Genomic DNA, 19,587 nt, shown 5'->3' with positions numbered 1-19,587 from the left:
TAATTTCAAATCACTGTGGAGGGAAGTCTTTGTTTGTGTTCTTTGTTTGGGGGTTGTTCTCTCTTTGGATCTAAGAGGGGCCAGACGTATATCCAGGCTCTCCAAGCTTCCTGAAGTATTCTCTTCTATTCAGTATAGTGAGTATTAGAAAGGCGGATTAGTCTTATAATTAATTTCTGTATTTGCAAATGTGTGTTTGCTGGAGAAATATCTTGGGTAGGGTTGTCTGCTGCTTCTGCCATTTCAGGCCTGCTGGCGCCCTCTGGCGATGAGGTTGGAAACAGGTTTGGAAGCACTGGCATCAGTGCTGGCAATGGTTCTGCCGCTGGTTGCTCTTCCAGTTCCGGTTCTGGGGCTGGATGCACTATGGCGGTTTCAGTAGGTGGCATGGGATCCGGTTCCACCACCTCTGTCTGGGTCTCTGGTAACACAGACAGGGCCCTGGTGGACGGCTCAGGAACAGGGCTGGGAGTGGAAGCTTGTTTGGCCTGGCTGCGGGTGATCACTCCCCCCATCTTGGCCAGCTTCACATGGTTGGCCAAGTCTTGCCCCACTAGCATGGGGATGGGATAATTGTCATAGACCACTTTCCTGACCAGCCCTTGTACTGGACAGGCAATTGAGCTGTAGGTAAGGTTACAGATTTTGATATGAATGGAGAAATTGTGATTTGGACCTCTGGGTTGATGAATTTCGGGTCCACTAAGGACTGGTGGATAACTGACACGTGTGCCCCGGTGTCTCTCCACGCGGTAACCTTCTTCCCACCCACTCTCAAGGTTTCCCTGTGCTCCGGGGGTATTTGAGAGATATCTGGGCCTGGGGATCCTTGGTGTGATGATGGTGTAATGGACTGTACTCGACTGGGGTTCTTGGGGCAGTTGGCCTTTATATCTCCCAGTTCATTACATTTAAAACATCGCCCGGCTGACGGGTCACTGGGCCGAGGTGGGTTGCTGGAGACTGGTGAGGTGGGACCATGGGTAGTCTGGGGCTTTCCTTGGGTTGTAGCTGGGGTCTTGGGTGCCCCCTGGTTATATTCACTCCCCTTGATAGTAGCTTTTTTCTTTTCTGCTATTTCCACCCATCTGGCTCCAATCTCCCCTGCCTCGGTTATAGCTTTGGGTTTCCTATCTATGATGTACCATTCTATTTCCTCAGGAACACCATCTAAGAACTGTTCCATTCTCATCAGAAGGGACAGCTCTTCAAAATTTTGAACCTTTGTTCCTGATATCCCTGCATTCCAATTTTTATCAATGTAGTAGGCGTGTCTGGGGAATGACCCATCTGGTTTCCACTTTAGGGCTCTGAACTGCCGACGGGCATGCTCAGGTGTTAGCCCCATTCTGATTCTGGCCTTTGTTTGAAACAGTTTATAATTGTTCATGTTTTCCTTAGGCATTTCAGCTGCCACCTCTGCTAAGGGTCCACTGAGCTGTGGCCTCAGCTCTATCATGTATGGTCTGTAGGGATGTTGTACCCATGGCAGGTCCTTTCAAAATTTTCCAAGAAGGCCTCAGTGTCATCACCTGCCTCGTAGGTGGGAAATTTCCTGGGATGGGGAACAGTGCCTGGAGAAGGGTTGTTGGGGTTGGCAGGAACATTCTGCTTAGCCTTTTCTAATTCCAGAGCCTGCTTCTGGATTTCTAGTTCTTTCTCTTTTAACTCTATTTGTCTCCTGTGTTCGGCCTCTTGCTTCTCCATCTCTCTCTTGTGGTCAGCCTCTTCCTGGCCATTTGTGCATTAATTAGTTCCATCTGTCTCTGATGTTCTTTGTCTTTCTCTGCTGCTTGCAGCCTAGCCAGTTCGAGTTTGTCAGCTGTTTCACTGGTACTCATGTTTGTGTGCTTTCTGGTGCTGGCCACACCCTCTGCAGTCAGTGAATTGACTATGTTGCTTCAGCTCAGGTTGCTTGGTTTACAGTTTCCTAACCTTTCTATTCCCGACTGAATAAAAAGAAAACAAAACTTTTCATTTGCAAATGTTTTTGCTGTGGCTGCTGGCTGAGAAAGGACCAGAAAAACTGGTTTGTCCTGTCTCTCTCAAACTTGCTAATGCACTCTCAGTGGGAATCTCTTTCTAACCATGCTTTGTTAGAAAAACCTAATACCTCTGCCCCAAGCTGTTTTTCCAAACAGCCAAAAAGGAAAAAACTTCTCTGTTTTGGTTTCTAAAAAAAATCTCCACCGCTGCCTACCATGTCATAGGTTTATTCCCCACTTTGAACTTTAGCGTCCACAAGATGGGGACCTGCATGGACTCCTCTAAACTTAAATCCTAGTTTAGATCTGGTTATGCTGCCACCAGCTAGAAATTCCAGTGTCTAGCACACTCCCTGTTCCCCCAAAATTTTCCCTGGGGAACACAGATCCAAACTCCTTGGATCTTAACACAAAGGGAAATAGCCCATTCCCCCACCTCCCCCTCCCTTAGCCGTCGGGAGAGATCATCTTGATTCAAACCCCTTGAATCAAACAAAGAGAGATTCCCTTTCCCCTCTCCTCTTCCCCTGAGATTCCAAACAAGGGAAGAAATCAATCAGATTCTAAAAAGAGAAGATTTTATTAAAAGGAAGAAAGAAAGTACACTATCTCTGTAACACCAGGGCGAAAAATATTACAGGGTCTAGCTTATAAACCAGAGGGTCTTCCCCCCGCCTTCTCAGAATAATTAAAAGTAACAGCAAACAGAAATAAAGAGATTTCTCCAGCAAACACACATTTGCAAATACAGAAATTAATTATAAGACTAATCCGCCTTTCTAATACTCACTATACTGAATAGAAGAAAATACTTCAGGAAGCTTGGAGAGCCTGGATATACATCTGGCCCCTCTTAGATCCAAAGAGAGAACAAAACCCAACAAAGAACACAAAGACTTCCCTCCACAGAGATTTGAAATTATCTTGTCGCTTGATTGGTCCTCTGGTCAGGTGTCCGTCAGGTTACTGAGCTTGTTAACCCTTTACAGGTAAAAGAGACCTTAACCCTTAACTATCTGTTTATGACAACCCTGCAGCCAGTTGCACAGTGGGATAGCTACCCACAGTGCACTGCTCTCTGTGGCAATCCAAGAGATGCTAGCATGGATGTGCTCTGGTGACATAGGGTGGACGTGCAACAGTTGTTCAATTAAAACACCTTAACTAAAGCCACATTTTCCTTTAGTATAGGCCTAGCTTAAAAGTGAGACAAGACCCAGCTCCACTGAAACTAAAGAACCACAACTTGCTCCGTAGTTGGCAGGATTTGAACCTGCGCAGGGAGACCCCAATGGATTTCTAGTCCATTGCCTTAACCACTCGGCCACAACTACTTGCTTGATGTTGAGTTCTCACTACACTCTAGTTCTGTTTCCATTGAGTGATCAATTCCAGTTGTTTCTTCAGACCAGCTTCCACTAGACCCACACTGCTGTGCCCTTGTGTAAGTGTGTCCATGGCTGAACAGCAAAAATTCCTGCTCCTTTCCCTTCTGGCGGGAGCATGAGGAGAGTGTGTTTGTGGCTAATGACATTGCTGTAGATTGTTGTCCATTTCCTGCCTTGATCATTCAGACAGTCCCTTTCTCGTCATATCCCCAGTACATCAGTGATTGCGATAGCAGGGGGCAGGTTTCTCTGGGGCACTGAGCTTTGCCAGGGGTTGGTGACTCCTTTCTTTCCTCACCCTGGAGTAAACTCAGATTTTTATTCCATCATGGGTGTTTCATGGAATAACAACTGATCACCAAAGAAAGTGGTGGACTGGGTGGGTCTCTGGGGAGGGGAAGAGAGGTTCGAGAGGTGGGCAGGGCAGGGGAGGGGCAGAGAGGTGTGGGTGCTGAGCAGGGCAGTTCTCAGGGGAGGGCTAAGAGAGCTGTGGGCAGGGTGAGTCTCAGGGGAGGGGGCAGAGAGGTGTGGGCAGGTCAGGTCTCAGGGGAGGGCACAGAGAGGTGTGGGCGATGGGCAGGGCAGGTCTAAGGGGAGGTGGCAGAGAGGTGTGGGCAATGGGCAGGGTGAGTCAGGGGAGGGGCAGAGAGAGGTGGGCACGGTGGGTCTCGGGAGGGCTCAGAGAGGGGTGGGCAGAGCAGGTCTCAGGGGAGGGGGCAGAGAGGTGTGGGCGATGGGCGGGGTCTCAGGGGAGGACTCAGAGAGGTATGGGCGATGGGCAGGGTGAGTCTCAGGGGAGGGCAGAGAGGTGGGGGCGATGGGCAGGGCAGGTCTCAGGGAGGGGGCAGAGAGGTGTGGGCAATGGGTAGCGGGGGTCTCAGGGGAGGGGCAGAGAGGTGTGGGCGATGGGCAGGGCTGGTCTCAGGAGGGGGCAGAGGTGTGGGTGATGGGCAGGGTGGGTCTCAGGGAGGGGCAGAGAGGGGTGGGCAGGGGGTCTCAGGGGAGGGGGCAGAGAGGGGTGGGCGATGGACAGGGTGGGTCTCAGGAGAGGGGCAGAGAGGGGTGGGCAGGGGGTCTCAGGGGAGGGGCAGAGAGGGGTGGGCGATGGACAGGGTGAGTCTCAGGGAGGGGCAGAGAGGTGGGGCAGCAGGCAGACCTTGGGGTAGGGGGTGGAGAGGCGCGAGGAGGCCCTGGGGGAGGAGAGGAGCGAGCGGAAGGGGGACCAGCAGGCCTCAGCCAAAGAGCAGGGGTGGGAAGTGGCCAAATGGGAGTGAGGGCAGAGCACAGGTGGGGCCTCGGAGGGAGGACAACGAGGGAAGGGGGTGGAGTGGGGGGACAGCACCACGATCTGGGCAGGGGCCGCCCACAGGATTCAGGGGGCCTGGGGCAAAACAATTTCAGGGGCCCCTTCCATAAAAAAAGTTGCAATATTATAGAATCCTGTATCCTCATGGGGGCCCTGCAGGGTCTGGAGCAAATTGCTCCCCCTGCCCCCCTTCTGGGTGGCCCTGCCCTCAGCCTCTCCTTGTAAGTCCCCTGCCCCCTAATCATGTTTGTTGCCCTCCCCTAGACTCTCTCCAATTTGTTTCTGGGGGGGGGGGAAAGAGAACTGGATGCAATGCTCCAGATGTGGCCTCACCAGTGTTGAATAGAGGGGAATAATCACTTCCCTCGATCTGCTGGCAACGCTCCTACTAATCCAGCCCAATATGACCAGTTACCCATATTGAATGCAGACACAGCAATATTTGATAGATTGGTTCCTGTCCATTCCGGAGGTTATTTCCCACCTATTCATAAATAATGAAGCTGCTCAAAGTGGAGGAGAGAGCTGTCCTGTCCGTGTAGTTAACCCATCTCCCCAAGAGGTGGTAGCTATGTCACTGGGAGAAGCTATGTTGGTGTGTGTGCAAGCTGTGGTGTCTACATGTGTATATAAAGTTTAATCAAACCCCATTTTTAAAACCCCTATGGTCTGGGACTCGAAAAGGAACTCTCTAAGGCAGAACCTGTCCTTCAAAATCCTTAAGATCACTGACTTGCCTATATAGATGTCATGGGGGTATATGGGGGTATGTCTTTTGGCCTGCAAGGTGCAGCAGGTCGGACTAGATGATCACACTGGTCCCTTCTGACCTTAAAGCCTCTGAGTCTAAAAGGGAGATGGAAGTAAAGGAAGTTTTTTAAAAAATAAACCAAACATTGTAATACCAGGATAACTCCAACAGCTCATTGTATAGTCCTGCCCCTTTCTTCCTCCATTGTGTGTTGAATGACCTGCAGCACATGGATTCTCTCATTCCATTGATAAACTGATACAATGTGACTGAAATTAAATCACTTCCCAGCAGAGAAAACATCACATCATTGCATTAGCTGGGAATTGAACCCAGGTCAACTAGCTTGGAAGGTAGCTATGCTCACCACTATACCACCAATGGATCTGGCAAAAGTGTCACTTATGCTTGCCTACTGAGGTTAGACCAGCGTTGAAGAGATTTTTCTGCCTGTTAAAATGTACTGGATTCTCATCACTAAAAAAAACCCTCATGACTAAAAAAAACCACCTCCATCTTCACTTGGGTTTCAACCATCAGCCTTTCAATTAGCCACCAATGTTGTTAATCACAGGGTATGTCTACACTACGGGATTATTCCGATTTTACAGTGCATCCGAGTTCAGATTGCTGTCCAGAGCAGTCACAATGGTGCACTGTGGGATGGCCTGGAGGCCAATACCATCAGTGCGGCCACACTAACCCTACTCCGACATGGCAATACCGATTTCAGCGCTACTCCCCTCGTCGGGGAGGAGTACAGATATTGGTATTAAGAGCCCTTTATATCGATATAAAGGGCTTCATTGTGTGGACGGGTGCAGGGTTAATGCCCTTTAACGCTGCTAAATTTGATATAAACTCACAGTGTTGACCGGGCCAGAGAGAGCAGCAGGTTTCCCCTATTGTTTCCCGCTCTTGTTTTCTTTACTAGTTTCTCCAATGCACCAACTTGCTCTTTTTCTTCATGAGCCTGGCTAGCTGAAGTGGGTATTCACCCAGGAAAGCTCATACTTCAAAACATCTGTTAGTTTATAAGGTGCCACAGGACTCTTTGCTGCTTTCAGTTAGTAGAGCATCAGACTTTTAATCTGAAGGTCCAGGGTTCAAGTCCCTGGTCAGGTGATAAACTACTCACCAAGATCTTACACTGTCTTTCCCATGTCCTCTTTGATGTTACTTTTTCTCTTCAGGATTTTCTCTTTCCTCAGAAGGGCCTTTTTGTGTGTGGGTTTGAAGGGGCAACTTCCTGACAGCCCCTCTGTCCTCACAGGCTGGAGAAATAAAGGCCTCTGGGCATATAGCATGTTCCTCCCCTGCACACACACACACAGAATATCCCTAAGGAATTAGAATCACCTGCTGCCTTCCCCGTCCTGCTGGATCCTCAAATGAAGATGCTCTTCAGCCTAAACCCATGTCCCCTCTTTTCCCAGTGCCCCTCAGTCCCAACCCTCAGTCCCTCCTATGCTCACTGCTCCTCACTCCCAACCAGAGCCTGCTCCTCTTCACCCTTCTCCTCTGTCCCAGCCCACAGCCCCCTCCTATTCCCAGTGCCCCTCAGAACCAACCCACAGCCCCCTCCTATTCCCAGTGCCCCTCAATCCCAATCCACAGGCCCCCCCTCCTCACGCTGCTCCTCAATCCCAACCCACGGCTCCCTCCTTCCCTCCAGCAGCAGGTGCTTCAGACGCCCTCAGGAAGATTTTCTTGCAAGGTTTCGTGTATGAGTCTGCATGTGGATTTTACAGTATGTTGGAAATATGTTGGGTTGCCGAAATGATCACTTGTGGCTGGTGTTGGATTCCGAGTCTCCATGTTATAGGGGCAGGAGAAATAAAGGGTTGTTATCCTTGTTGTGTGAACCAAGGGCAGCACAACTGGGCTTGGCAGACCCTGATTGAGGGACTCATCCTCAGTTCAATAGCACTTGCTAGGCAGGGGACATGGGTTCCAAAGCTGAGTGGGTTGGGGCTATGTCCATACTGCAATGAAACACTCATGGCTTTCCTGTGCCAGTGCAGGCTCCCAGGCTAGGGCCATGGGGTGGTAAATTTGCACTGTAGACATCTCAGCTCAAGCTCAATATTGGGCGCTGGGAGCCCTCAAGGTTGGAAGGGAGTTTAGCAAGCAAAAAAGATAAACTGGCAGTGGAGTATTACCCTGGACTTGACAGCATTTCTCCATTGGTCTGTGTGCTTTGGGGCAGGGACAATAACACATCCTGCTGCATCTGTTATTTCAAAGGGCGGTTTAGGATTTTCATTCTCACACACGGTGCATGAAGCAGGACTCAACCCTCAGTGCAAAGTAAACGAGCTGCCCACAGGTTCTGGCAGCCACAATGAGCATTTAGTGTGAGAGCCCAGACCTGCCCCTGTCCCAGAGGGAGGGGGGTCAGCTGTGACAGGCTGGACCACTGACCTATCAGCTCTTAACTCTCAGTAATTCCGTTATCAGTGCCTGTGAGTGTAATTGAAACAGCCATACTGGGCTGGACCAAAGGCCCATTTAGTTCTCTGACAGCTGCCAATACCAGGTGCTCCAAGAGGTACTCAACAAGGCACCACTTGGAGTTGAACCCAGGATCTCTTGTTTACAAGACAGGTGCTTTAGCCAGCTAAGCCATGGTGCCTGCCTGTGGCTCAGGGACACTCTCTGCCCACACCTGACTCCCTGCCATCCCCACTGGGGCCTGAAAAGCTTTGCTTGTGTTGGATTCTGCAAAGCAGAGGAGCAGGTGAGGTTTTCCTTGCAAGCTGTGTGTGTGTGTGAATCTTTGGCCAGGTCTGCACTACAAAGTTATTTCAGCATCATTATATTGCTCAGCTGTGTGAAAAACACACTATGCTCCCTCGGTCAGCAGCTTTTGGCTGGTGCACACACTGCAATGCCACGTCTGGCGACAAAATAAAACCACCTCGACAAGAGGCCTAGAGCTTTGTGCCAAATTGTCAGTGTAAATGCTGCTGGTCATTATATCACCATAACCGGTCTCCACCAGTATCCCACCATGAACTCGCCTGCCCTGCATTCCTGCTACAGAGGCCGGACCTCTCTCCTTTCATAGCTCCAGAAAGTTCTGACAGCTGAGCTGCTATCTACACCGGGATTAGGTTGATAGAACTGCATTGCCAGCCTAAGTAATGTAATTACACCAACCTAATTTCATAGTGTAGACCTGTCCAAAGAATCGCACACACACCTTGGGAGCAAAACTTCACCTGCTCCTCTGCTTTACAGAAGCCAAACACGAGCAACACTTGTAAGGGCCCAGTGGGGATTGGCAGAGAGTCAGGTGTGAGCAAACACGCTGCTTTAAGTAACAGCAGGTACCATGGCTTGGCTGGTTAAAGCACCTGTTTTGTAAACAAGAGATCCTGGGTTCAACTCCCGGTGGTACCTTAAAGACTGGCTTTTGGAGCACCTGGTATTGGCTACTGTCAGAAGACAAGATTCAGAGCTAGATGAACCTATGGTTTAAATTACACTCGCAGGCACTGATAATAGAGTTACTGAAAGTTTGGGTGTTAAGAGCTGAGGAGGACAAAGACTCAACTGAACTGATTCAGAAGAGAATAATAACAATAATACTTTCAAACCAAAGTCCCCAAACAGATTAGTACTGGTTTTTCAGTTTGGGGAATTTTTTTTCCCAGTCAGACGTTGCCAAGGGAAGCAGGGAGAAAATGTTTGAGTTGCCTCCTTCAGAACAGCTTGGCCTGTCTAGCCGGCTTGCTTCCTAGAACGAACGCTCCTTGAGTGGGGTGATCCACAGGGAGTAGCTCAAACCTCCAAAGTGCCTGGCCAGGGGCAGGACATTAGCACAGCAAGGGAGGGGTGTGGCAGTGACATCACAAAGGCCTTTTGCAGGACCTCAGACTATTGGTCAAAGGTGGTGGGGAGGTGGTGACCTCACAGAGAGATGCTGACATCAGCCAGGCAGGACAGGGGCGAGGGGCCAGGGAAACCTCAGAGACCCCTGTGGCTTTGCTTCAGCAAGTCTCCTTCTCCAGGTCTCTCTTTGAGGACTGAGAGAGTATTCGGGTTCACGGACGTGAGCGCCAGGAGGAACCTCTTTTGAGTTTTCTCCTTCCCTTTTCCTGATTTTACTAGAAAACAGCCGTCCCTGTTTAGAAGGTAAGAGCCTCCTCGAGGTTTGAAACCTGTTCAGTCTGATCCATCTGGTGACAGTTGAATTCTAGGCATGGAAAACACGAGCTTAAGGAGGCAGAATTTTATTCCGTACCTGGGATTTTTTCCCTTAAAATCACTGAGGACATTAGGGTTTGTTCTTTTTGTTTCACCTTTTCCTCCATCCATCCCTCCCTCCTTTCTCTTCGTCTCTTGCTTCTTTTGTCCTTTCTCCTGTTCCCCTTCCAAAACCAGGAGCAGTGTCGGGGTGTGTTTGGGGCGGGGGCAGAAGAGGGGGATGGGCGGCACTGGGGAGGGGAGCTTGGGGGTGTTAGGGGACGGGGCAGAGACGGGGATGGGCGGCACTGGGGAGGGGGAGCTGGGGGTGTTTGGGGCGGGGTCAGAGAGGGGATGGGCGGCACTGGGGAGGGGGAGCCTGGGGGTGTTGGGGGCGGGGCAGAGGGGATGGGCGGCACTGGGGAGGGGGTTGGGGGCGGGGCAGAGAGGGGTATGGGCGGCAGTGGGGAGGGGAGCTGGGGTGTTGGGGCGGGGCAGAGAGGAGATGGGCGGCACTGGGGAGGGAGCTCGGGGGTGTTTGGGGTGGGGGCAGAAGAGGGGATGGGCGGCACTGGGGAGGGGAGCTGGGGGTGTTAGGGGCGGGGGCAGAGAGGGGATGGGCGGCACTGCGGAGGGGAGCTCGGGGGTGTTTGGGGCAGGGGCAGAGACGGGGATGGGCGGCACTGGGGAGGGGAGCTGGGGTGTTTGAGTGCGGGAGCAGAAGAGGGGATGGGCGGCATCGAGGAGCTCGGGGGTGTTGGGGCGGGGGCAGAGAGGGGATGGGCGGCACTGGGGAGGGGAGCTCGGGGGTGTTTGGGGCGGGAGCAGAGGGGATGGGCGGCACTGGGGAGGGGGAGCTGGGGGTTGGGGGCGGGGCAGAGAGGGGAGGGGCGGCATTGTGGGAGGGGAGCTCGGGGGTTGGGGCGGGGCAGAGAGGGAGGGGCGGCACTGGGGAGGGAGCTCGGGGTTGGGGGCGGGGCAGGGAGGGGATGGGCGGCAGTGGGGAGGGGAGCTCGGGGTTGGGGGCGGGGCAGAGAGGGGAGGGGCGGCACTGGGGAGGGGAGCTCGGGGGTGTTTGGGGCGGGGCAGAGAGGGGATGGGCGGCAGTGGGGAGGAGCTCGGGGGTTGGGGGCGGGGCAGGGAGGGGCAGGGGCGGCAGGGTGGGAGGGGACCTCGGGGGGGGGTGTGGGCTGATCAGGAGCCACCTCGCGAACGCTTCAAGGCCACGTGACGCCCTCTCGAAACTCCGCCTCTCCGAGACAGCCAATAGGAAGAGGAGGCAGAGCCCTGACCAATGGGAGCGCGAGAAGAAACCTTCCCCGCCCCGGTCCAGTGTGAGGTTGGGGGCTGCAGTGACCAGAGCCCCCAGCAGGGTGCAGTGGGGGGGGGGCTGCAGTGACCAGAGCCCCCAGCAGGGTGCATCGGGGGGGGGGGCTGCAGAGATCAGAGCCCCCAGCAGTGTGCCGCGGGGCTGCACTGACCAGACCCCCCAGCAGTGGCGCTGCCGGCCGGGGGTTCCCTGCAGCCTGGTGCCAGTCACAGGGAGACCCGCAATAGCCTGACCCCCGCACCCCTGTCCGAGCTCCCGCCCTGCCCCCCCAGCCCACTGCCTCTTGAGCAGCCCCCCCTGCGGTGTCACCACTACCCCCGTCTGTGTCCCCGCAGCTTCCCAGCCCCCAGCTCCCCTCCGGTGGCCCCACACTTCCTCCCTGCAGCCTGCCCCATTCCCCTGAGTCCCAGCTTCACCCCGACATCTCTCCAACCCACCTCCCCATCGCAGCCTCTGCCCCCAGTGCCCCGGCCCTGCTCCCGGCGGGCTTGAGAGGCCCCCACCCCGGCCGCTCCACTCCCCACAATGGGAAGCTGCTGGCGCTGAGGAAGGGGTCTGGGCCAGGCCAGGTGCTGGGCAGATCCTGGTGAAAGAGAGACGAGCCGGCAAGGCTGAGAAGCCCCTCCCTTGTCTGGGGGGGGGACAGGGGCTCTCACAATTTGGCCAGTGTCACCCTCCCCCATCCAGGGGAGACGGCCGCGCCCCGCAGGCCGTGCTCCATCTCCACCCCGCTGGGAGGAGCCCCCAGTCCAGCAGTGCCCCCCACCCCGCCCCCATCAGCAGCCAAGCCGGGAACCTGCCCCTTCTCCCCTGCGAGGGCTGCAGGACTCCCTGCCCCCGCAGCACCAGCCTCCCCCCATGTCCCCGGGGTGGGGTGGGGGAAGGGGGGATTCCTTCTTCCCATTGCCCAGATCCCACCCCACCCCGGGCTGCCCAGACGGGAGCCAGGGGCTGCAGCAGTTGGCTGCTTCCCCAGGGCTCCCAAGGAGCCGCCAGGAGAAGGGACGAGATTCTCCACGGCGCTGCAGCCGTTCACACTGGGACCCGTCTCACATGGGGGAAACTGAGGCACCAGGGAGGGCGAGATGGGCTGCACCAGCTCAGATTGGGAGTCTGTGGGAGAGCCAGGAATAGAACCCAGGAGTCCTGGCTCCATGGGCAGCTTGGGACTCCTCCACTTGGGAGGCTGGGCGGGCCCGGACTGTGGCCCTGCCCCAAGGCCTGCTGCCACTCAGCCTCCTCCTGCCAAAGCCCCGCCCACACGCCCCATCCACCCCGGCCACACGCCCCTTCAGCCCCGCCCACCCGCCCCTCAGGACCCCTTTGTTCCACTCCCTGACCCCCGCCCACCTCTCACGCCTCTTACCCCGAGGCCCTGCCACTTGTGCCTCTTCGCCCCACCCCAAGCCCCCGCCTGCCTCTCTGCCGTTTGCACCCCCGGCCTCTCCCCCCACGGCCCCATGTGGCCGGATGGAGCTTGGGGAAGGGCGAAGTGAGGATGGGGCCTTGCGGGGGAGAGGACGAGTGGGAGCAGGGCCTCTGGGTGGAGCACAGGCCAGGTGCCTCCCCGGGCCCCTTATACCCACCGCCCTGCCTGGCTCCCGGCCTCCCCGGCTCTAACCACTAGACCCAGCGGCACTGGGACAATTTGTATAGTGGGAGGTGCTGAGAGCCAGTGAACAAACCTGTAAACCCTGCACAGGATGGAAACCACTTCAAGCCCGGGGGGGGGCACCACGACTGGCCCCAACTCCCTTCCCAGAGCCAGCGGTGGGACCCAGATACCCTGGCTCCCAACCCCCACTCTAACCACTAGCCTGCACTGCCCTGCCACAGCTGGGGAGAAGAACCAGGAGTCCTGGCTCCCAGCCCGGCTGTGGGTGGAGCAGGACGTACTGGCCATGGGCACAGCTGGGCATCGCTTACCATCAGGCTGGATAGTATCCCAGTGCTGACCTCCAGCCCCACAGCTCTGCTGGTGCCCCTCACTCCCGACCCGCAGCCCCTTGGTTCCCCCCAGCACTGACGGTGCCCCTCACTCCCGACCCGCAGCCCCTGCTATCCCAATCCTGATCTCCAGACCAGGGGCGGCTCTACGTTTTTGGCCGCCCCAAGCAGTCATGCGCGGGAGGCGCCCGGAGCCGCGGGAGCAGCGGACCTCCCGCGGGCATGACTGCGGAGGGACCGCTGGTCCCGCGTGGCTCGGCTGGACCTCCTGCAGCTGCGGGTGGCTCGCGGGTCCGGTGGCTCCGCTTGAGCTGCCGCAGTCATGCCTGCGGGAGGTCCAGCCGAGCCGCGGGACGAGCGCCCCCTCCGCAGTCATGCCTGCGGCAGGTCCTGTCCTCCCGGGGCTCTGGGGACCTCCCGCAGGCATGACTGCGGCAGGTCCGCTGGACCAGCCTTCCGCCCCCCACGGCCGCAGGGGACGCCCCCTAGATTTTGCCGCCCTAGGCACCAGCTTGTTTTGCTGGTGCCTAGAGCCGCCCCTGCTCCAGACCCACAGTTCTGCTGGTGCCCCTCACTCCCGACCTGCAGCGACTGGGCTTCCCGCGGAGCTCCCCAGTCACTGTGCTACCGGTGCCCCTCACTCCCGACCCGCAGCCCCTCCTATCCCAGTCCTGATCTCCACACCCACAGCTCTGCTGGTGCCTGTCAAAGTTAGACTCAGGACTCACAGTTTGTCAGACCACTCTGTTTTATTAGCACAGCGCTTCTGCTAATAATACCCAGATAATGTGAGCCCCATGCAAGACACAAACTATCTTATTTATACAGATAAAAGGATGAGAACTTAACAAGATAACAAAGGGAGCAGAATCAGATAAGTTTCAGAGTAGCAGCCGTGTTAGTCTGTATCCGCAAAAAAAAAAACAGGAGTACTTGTGGCACCTTAAAGACTAACAATCAGATAAGTTTACCTGGGCTAGGCATGCATATTTTATTTCCTTACTAATTACTACCCATCTTCTGTTAATGTTTTGCCATTAGCACCATTGTTTATACCTAATGTTTCTTTTCCTGGCACCTGTATTTCAACATTTCTTATTTCTGCTTAAAGGTACATACAACATTTCTTTAATCCATTCTTATTTTTACAATATAATTCATTCTACTTTCACATGCCCCTCACTCCCGACCCGCAGCCCCTCCTATCCCAATCCTGATCTCCACACCCACAGCTCTGCCGGTGCCCCTCACTCCCGACCCGCAGCCCCTGCTATCCCAGTCCTGACCTCCACACCCACAGCTCTGCTGGTGCCCCTCACTCCCGACCCGCAGCCCCTCCTATCCCAATCCTGATCTCCACACCCACAGCTCTGCTGGTGCCCCTCACTCCCGACCCGCAGGCCCTTAGGCGTCCACCAGTTCTGCCGGTGCCCCTCACTCCCGACACGCAGCCCCTGCTATCCCAGTCCTGACCTCCAGACTCTCAGCTCTGCTGGTGCCCCTCACTCCCGACCCGCAGCGCCCTGCGCTCCCTCCATCTCTGACGGTGCCCCTCACTCCCGACCCGCAGCCCCTGCCATTCCAGTCCTGACCTCCAGACTCACAGCTCTGACGGTGCCCCTCACTCCCGACCCGCAGCCCCCTGGTCTCCTTCCTGCTCTGCCGGTGCCCCTCACTCCCAACTCGCAGCCCCTCCTATCCCAATCCTGATCTCCAGATCCACAGCTCTGCTGGTGCCCCTCACTCCCGACTTGCAGCGACTGGGCTTCCCGCAGAGCTCCCCAGTCACTGTGCTGCCGGTGCCCCTCACTCCCGACCCGCAGCCCCTACTATCCCAGTCCTGACCTCCAGACTCACAGCTCTGCTGGTGCCCCTCACTCCTGACCCACAGACCCCTGGGCTTCCTTCAGCTCTACCGGTGCCCCTCACTCCCGACCCGCAGCCCCCTGGGTTCCCCCCAGCTCTAGTGGTGCCCCTCACTCCTGACCCGCAGCCCCTGCTATCCCAATCCTGATCTCCACACCCAGAGCTCTGCTGGTGCCCCTCACTCCCGACCCGCAGCCCCTTAGGCGTCAACCAGCTCTGACGGTGCCCCTCACTCCCGACCCGCAGCCCCTGCTATCCCAGTCCTGACCTGCAGACTCTCAGCTCTGCTGGTGCCCCTCACTCCCGACCCGCATGGGTCACCCCTGGAGCAGGTTAAAGCTGCAGGTTGACAGTGAGGTTGCTGCCCCTGTGAACAGCTGCTGTAGCACCGCATGGGCAGGACAGGGAGACCCAGTTATACCCCTCCCCCGCCCCAGCCTGTATCGGGGGATGGGAGCGCCCACACCCTGGGGCCCCTGAGTTGGGACGGAGGGAGGCCCCCGTGCACCAGGGATGCTGTAAGGGCGAACAGGGGCACCCACCCACGCACCTGAGATCTTCTAGGGGGGGAGAGTGGCCCCCACACACTCAGGATGTTGTAGGGGGGGACAAGGGCATCCACGCTCCGGTATCCTCTGCAGAGGGATGGACACCCACACATCCAGGATTCTGTATGGGGGGCAGAGGTACCCGGACACCTGGGCTCCTGGACAGGGGATGGGGGGCACTGAAACATCCGGGATCTTACATCAGAGGACAGCGGCGCCTGCAGCTCGACATGAGACGGGGGCAAGGGGAGCAGGAGCATTTCCCAGTTCCAGGCTGTCCCCGTCTGGCCAAGGCACAGAGCTCACAAGCAGAGTTTAAAGTTCGAGCTGCCAGACAGCAAAACAAGCTGGGCTCTGTGGCTGGTGTCTGTGATTCCCAGCGCCTGGGGAGGCTGAGGCTGGTGGATCGCTTGAGCTCAGGAGTTCTGGGCTGCAGGGGGCTGTGCCGGTCAGGTGTCCACCCAGCAGGGTGCATCGGGGGGGGCTGCAGTGACCAGACCCCCCAGCAGGGTTCAGCGGGGGGGGGGCTGCAGTGACCAGACCCCCCAGCAGGGTGCATCGGGGGGGGGGCTTCAGTGACCAGAGCCCCCAGCAGGGTGCAGCGGGGGGGGTGTCTGCACTGACCAGACCCCCCAGCAGGGGGGCTGCCGGCCGGGGGGTTCCCTGCAGTCTGGTGCCAGTCACAGGGAGACCCGCAATAGCCTGACCCCCCACCCCTGTCCGAGCTCCCGCCCTGCCCCCCAGCCCACTGCCTCTTGAGCAGCCCCCCCTGCGGTGTCACCACTATCCCCCCCGGCTGTGTCCCCCCCCCGCAGCTTCCCAGCCCCCCAGCTCCCCTCCGGTGGCCCCCACTTCCTCCCTGCAGCCTGCCCCATTCCCCTGAGTCCCAGCTTCACCCCCCGACATCTCTCCAACCCACCTCCCCCCATTGCAGCCCCTGCCCCCCAGTGCCCGGCCCTGCTCCCCGGGGGGGGGCTTGAGAGGCCCCCACCCCCGGGCCGCTCCACTCCCCACAATGGGCAGCTGCTGGCGCTGAGGAAGGGGGGTCTGGGCCAGGCCAGGTGCTGGGCCGATCCTGGTGAAAGAAGGGGGTATTGGGGGACTGACGGGGGGTCTAAGGAGGGCTTCACTTGAATCCTTACTGGCTCTGCTGAAAGGAGCAGGCCAACATCAGTGTCAGAAATTCCCCAGAGGGTTGAAGGCAAGTCAGTGAGGTCAGGGGAGAGAGAGGGGGGGGTTTCCCAATTACCCTGAGCTGGGGCCGAATCTCCTAACACTGTCATCAATAATCCTACCCCTTCAGGAGTGCAGGTTAAAGTAGCCTCAAGCTTACAGAGTAAATCCCGGCCCATCAAAGGGATCGGACAAGCTGGGGAAAAAAGAAAACGGTGAGAAAAACATTTATCAGCATAAATAACATTTAGAGGCAAAGTGAGTCCCAGAGACTGTGGATTGCCTTCCACCCCAGTTGCAGTTTTAACCTCAGAGGATAGCCAGGGAGAGGGGGCATGATTTAAAAGAGAGAAAGTAGCTCCAGTATCAATGAGGAAACAGACAGGCAGTCCCTGGACTGAAAGGGTTAGATGAGGCTCTTTGCTGGGAGGAGAAAGTGAGGAAAGAGCCGGCTAAAGACATTAAGGAAATAAGACCATCACATTGTTTGCCTTCGCCCCCGGGGTACCGTCATTGAGAAGGCTGAGTTCGCTGCAGCTGCTGCTGTTGCCCGTAGTTGATCCAGGCCTGAGGAACGGGCTGGGCTGGTGGTGCAGGAGTGTATTCGTCCCTGGTGTAAGTATCTGCGGATGCGACCGGACCCTCTGGGCGTCCCCAGGGGCATTCACGTTTAAAGTGACCGGGTTGTCCGCACTGAAAACAATTTCCTGGTGGCTGGGGTTGCCAGGACCCTCTCCCCCGAGCACCCTGAGATCCCCTGCCACGGCCACGGCTTCTGCCTCGAATACCACCGCGAAAAGCTAAAGCCATCAACTTATATTCTTCCTTTTTCTCTTTCTTTCTGCTGCTTTCCCTTCCTTTCTCCCATGCAAAATCAGCTACATCCAACACTGAAGTGACTGACTCACCTCCCCAACCAGGGCGAAACTGTAAGAAATAATCCCTTACAGGGGTTACTGACTGATTCACAAAAAACGAAATAAGAGTAGGGTGGTCTGCTTCTCTCTCAGGATCCATCTGAGTGAACATTCGGGCCCCCTCCAATAGCCTCGACCAGAACTTTCTGGGTGGCTCATCAGATTCCTGCCGAATCTGCATGAACTTAGCCTGATTAGGCGAGCGGCGAGCCATTTCTTTGAGTCTCTCTAACAATCGCTCTCGATCTATCCGCAGCTGATTCAGCCTTGGCTGATTCCAGTCTAGGGGATTCCAGCCAGCGGCTTGATCCCGCCTATCCATCCAAGTGGTATTAACCACATTGCTATCCCCCCATGTCCTTTCTGCCATCCACAATCTACTACGTTCCTCTCCGGTCAAAACTCTGCTTAACAACTGATCTACATCCGTATAAGTAGGATTATGACTTAAAAACAATCTTTCTAAAAGTTCAATGATCTTTCGGGGATTTTCCCCAAAGGACCCTGACAACCGTCCCCATTCTTTCAAGTCCCATTCTAGCCATCCTTTATATTCCACAATATTGGTATGTTGTATCTCACCATTATTGTTCACCAAAGGTTGGTCGTGCACCTGTCAAGGCCTTTCTCTACTCACAAAAGTTTTGGCAGGGCAGCCTCTTGACTATCCTCAGGAGGGGTGTGCACCCTGCTGCATCTGCTTGATCTTTTGCCTAGTAACTACTCCTCCCGGGGTGTGCTCCTCCATTTCCTCCTTATCACCCTGCAGAGATTCCAATTTGGAGTCCTGCAGATTCCCCTCTGCGCCCTGGAGAGAGTCCCCTCGCTGAGGAATAGGGGCAGGTGCAGTGGGGACCAACTGACGAGTTAAAACACGCCGTGGTTTACACCCTTCATCGAAATAACATGGAGGGGGTTCACTCTCGGAAGAATACCTGACTGCCATAATCTTTAAAGATTTCCACAGCTCTGCTGCTGTGTCCCAACAAAACCAGTAACATAACTGTCCCGGATGGTCTTTTTCGATCTGGCTCCTTACTCCTCTTAAGGCAGCCTGTTCGAAAGAGCCATACGAAGGCCACCTCATCTCCGAGTCGGCCAATACCGCGGTATACCCAGTCCAATTCCTTACACACAGTGTGTACAACTTCCTCCTAGACATTCCTGTCTGTACTGGGAGTTTCCCTTCATTCCATAACTTATTTACAATCCCCAGCGGACTCTCAAGAGGCACGCTAGTCCCTTGACCCATGGTGTCTGACAGGAGCCCTCCAACTGGCGTTTATCCTGCTGTCCAGTACACGACCCCTCAATATTGAATTGGCTGGGAGAAATCTCCCGTGGCGCCTACCAATTCGTATATGAGTGGTCTGACCACTGGACAGAGGCACCGCACCAGAAGGAATCCCGGACAAGCCCCCAAATTGTTAGGTAAAAAGCAAGTCCTACTCACCTCTCCAGCACCCGAGTTTGTGCGGAGTTGGTATAAGGCTCAGAGATCTGTCAGAGACCAGACAACAATTCGTTGATCAACGGGCTCACACCATCCTTAGCTTAAGAGCCAAGCTTTGGAGTAAGTGTGGCAAGTTTATTAGGGGTGAGCATCAATGTTTATACACAGAAGTAAACAAAGTGATTAACAGATCATAATGGTCATGCATAATCAATCAAGATTCTACAGGATAAAACAGGTTAAAATGTAAATTAGAAAAAGACAAAGGAAGAGATGGCTACTTATTGGGAGGGGGGGTGTCATGAGTAGTTCGCAGGTCAAAGCTTTGATTAAAAGTTTCAGATAGAGACATCAAGTCTGGGTTAAGTTTAAACTCATAAAGAGTTCAGACTCAACAATAGTACCTTGCCATCCCAATAAAGGCCTGGACCTGCTTCTTGGTTTGGGGAGCGGGCCAGTCTCTGATCACCTCCACCTTGGCTGGTTCCGGCTTTAGGCAGCCGTTCCCCACCCAATGGCCCAGGTAAGATACTTCAGCCATCCCCACCTTGCACTTCTCAGCCTTTACGGTTAGCCCAGCCTCTCGGAGTTGGTCCAGCACATGTTTAACCTGGGACACGTGGTCCTCCCAGGTCTGGCTGAAGACGCAGATGTCGTCAATATACGCCACGGCAAAACTCTACATCCCCCTCAGTTGCTGATCCACCAGGCGCTGGAAGGTGGCCGGTGCTC

The 19,587-nt window shown here is 55.6% G+C and overlaps 1 non-coding gene across 1 annotated transcript; it reads right to left on the bottom strand.

The window, feature by feature from the left end:
* Positions 1–3,237: 3,237 nt before the first annotated feature.
* Positions 3,238–3,319, bottom strand: TRNAS-AGA. Its single transcript has one exon. It is a non-coding gene; the product is annotated as a tRNA-Ser (tRNA).
* Between the last annotated feature and the right edge of the window lie 16,268 nt (positions 3,320–19,587).

The sequence above is a fragment of the Mauremys reevesii genome, linkage group 12 (assembly GCF_016161935.1).
Source record: "Mauremys reevesii isolate NIE-2019 linkage group 12, ASM1616193v1, whole genome shotgun sequence".
Taxonomy (NCBI): domain Eukaryota; kingdom Metazoa; phylum Chordata; order Testudines; family Geoemydidae; genus Mauremys; species Mauremys reevesii.
This window is presented reverse-complemented; position numbering and strand designations above follow the sequence as displayed.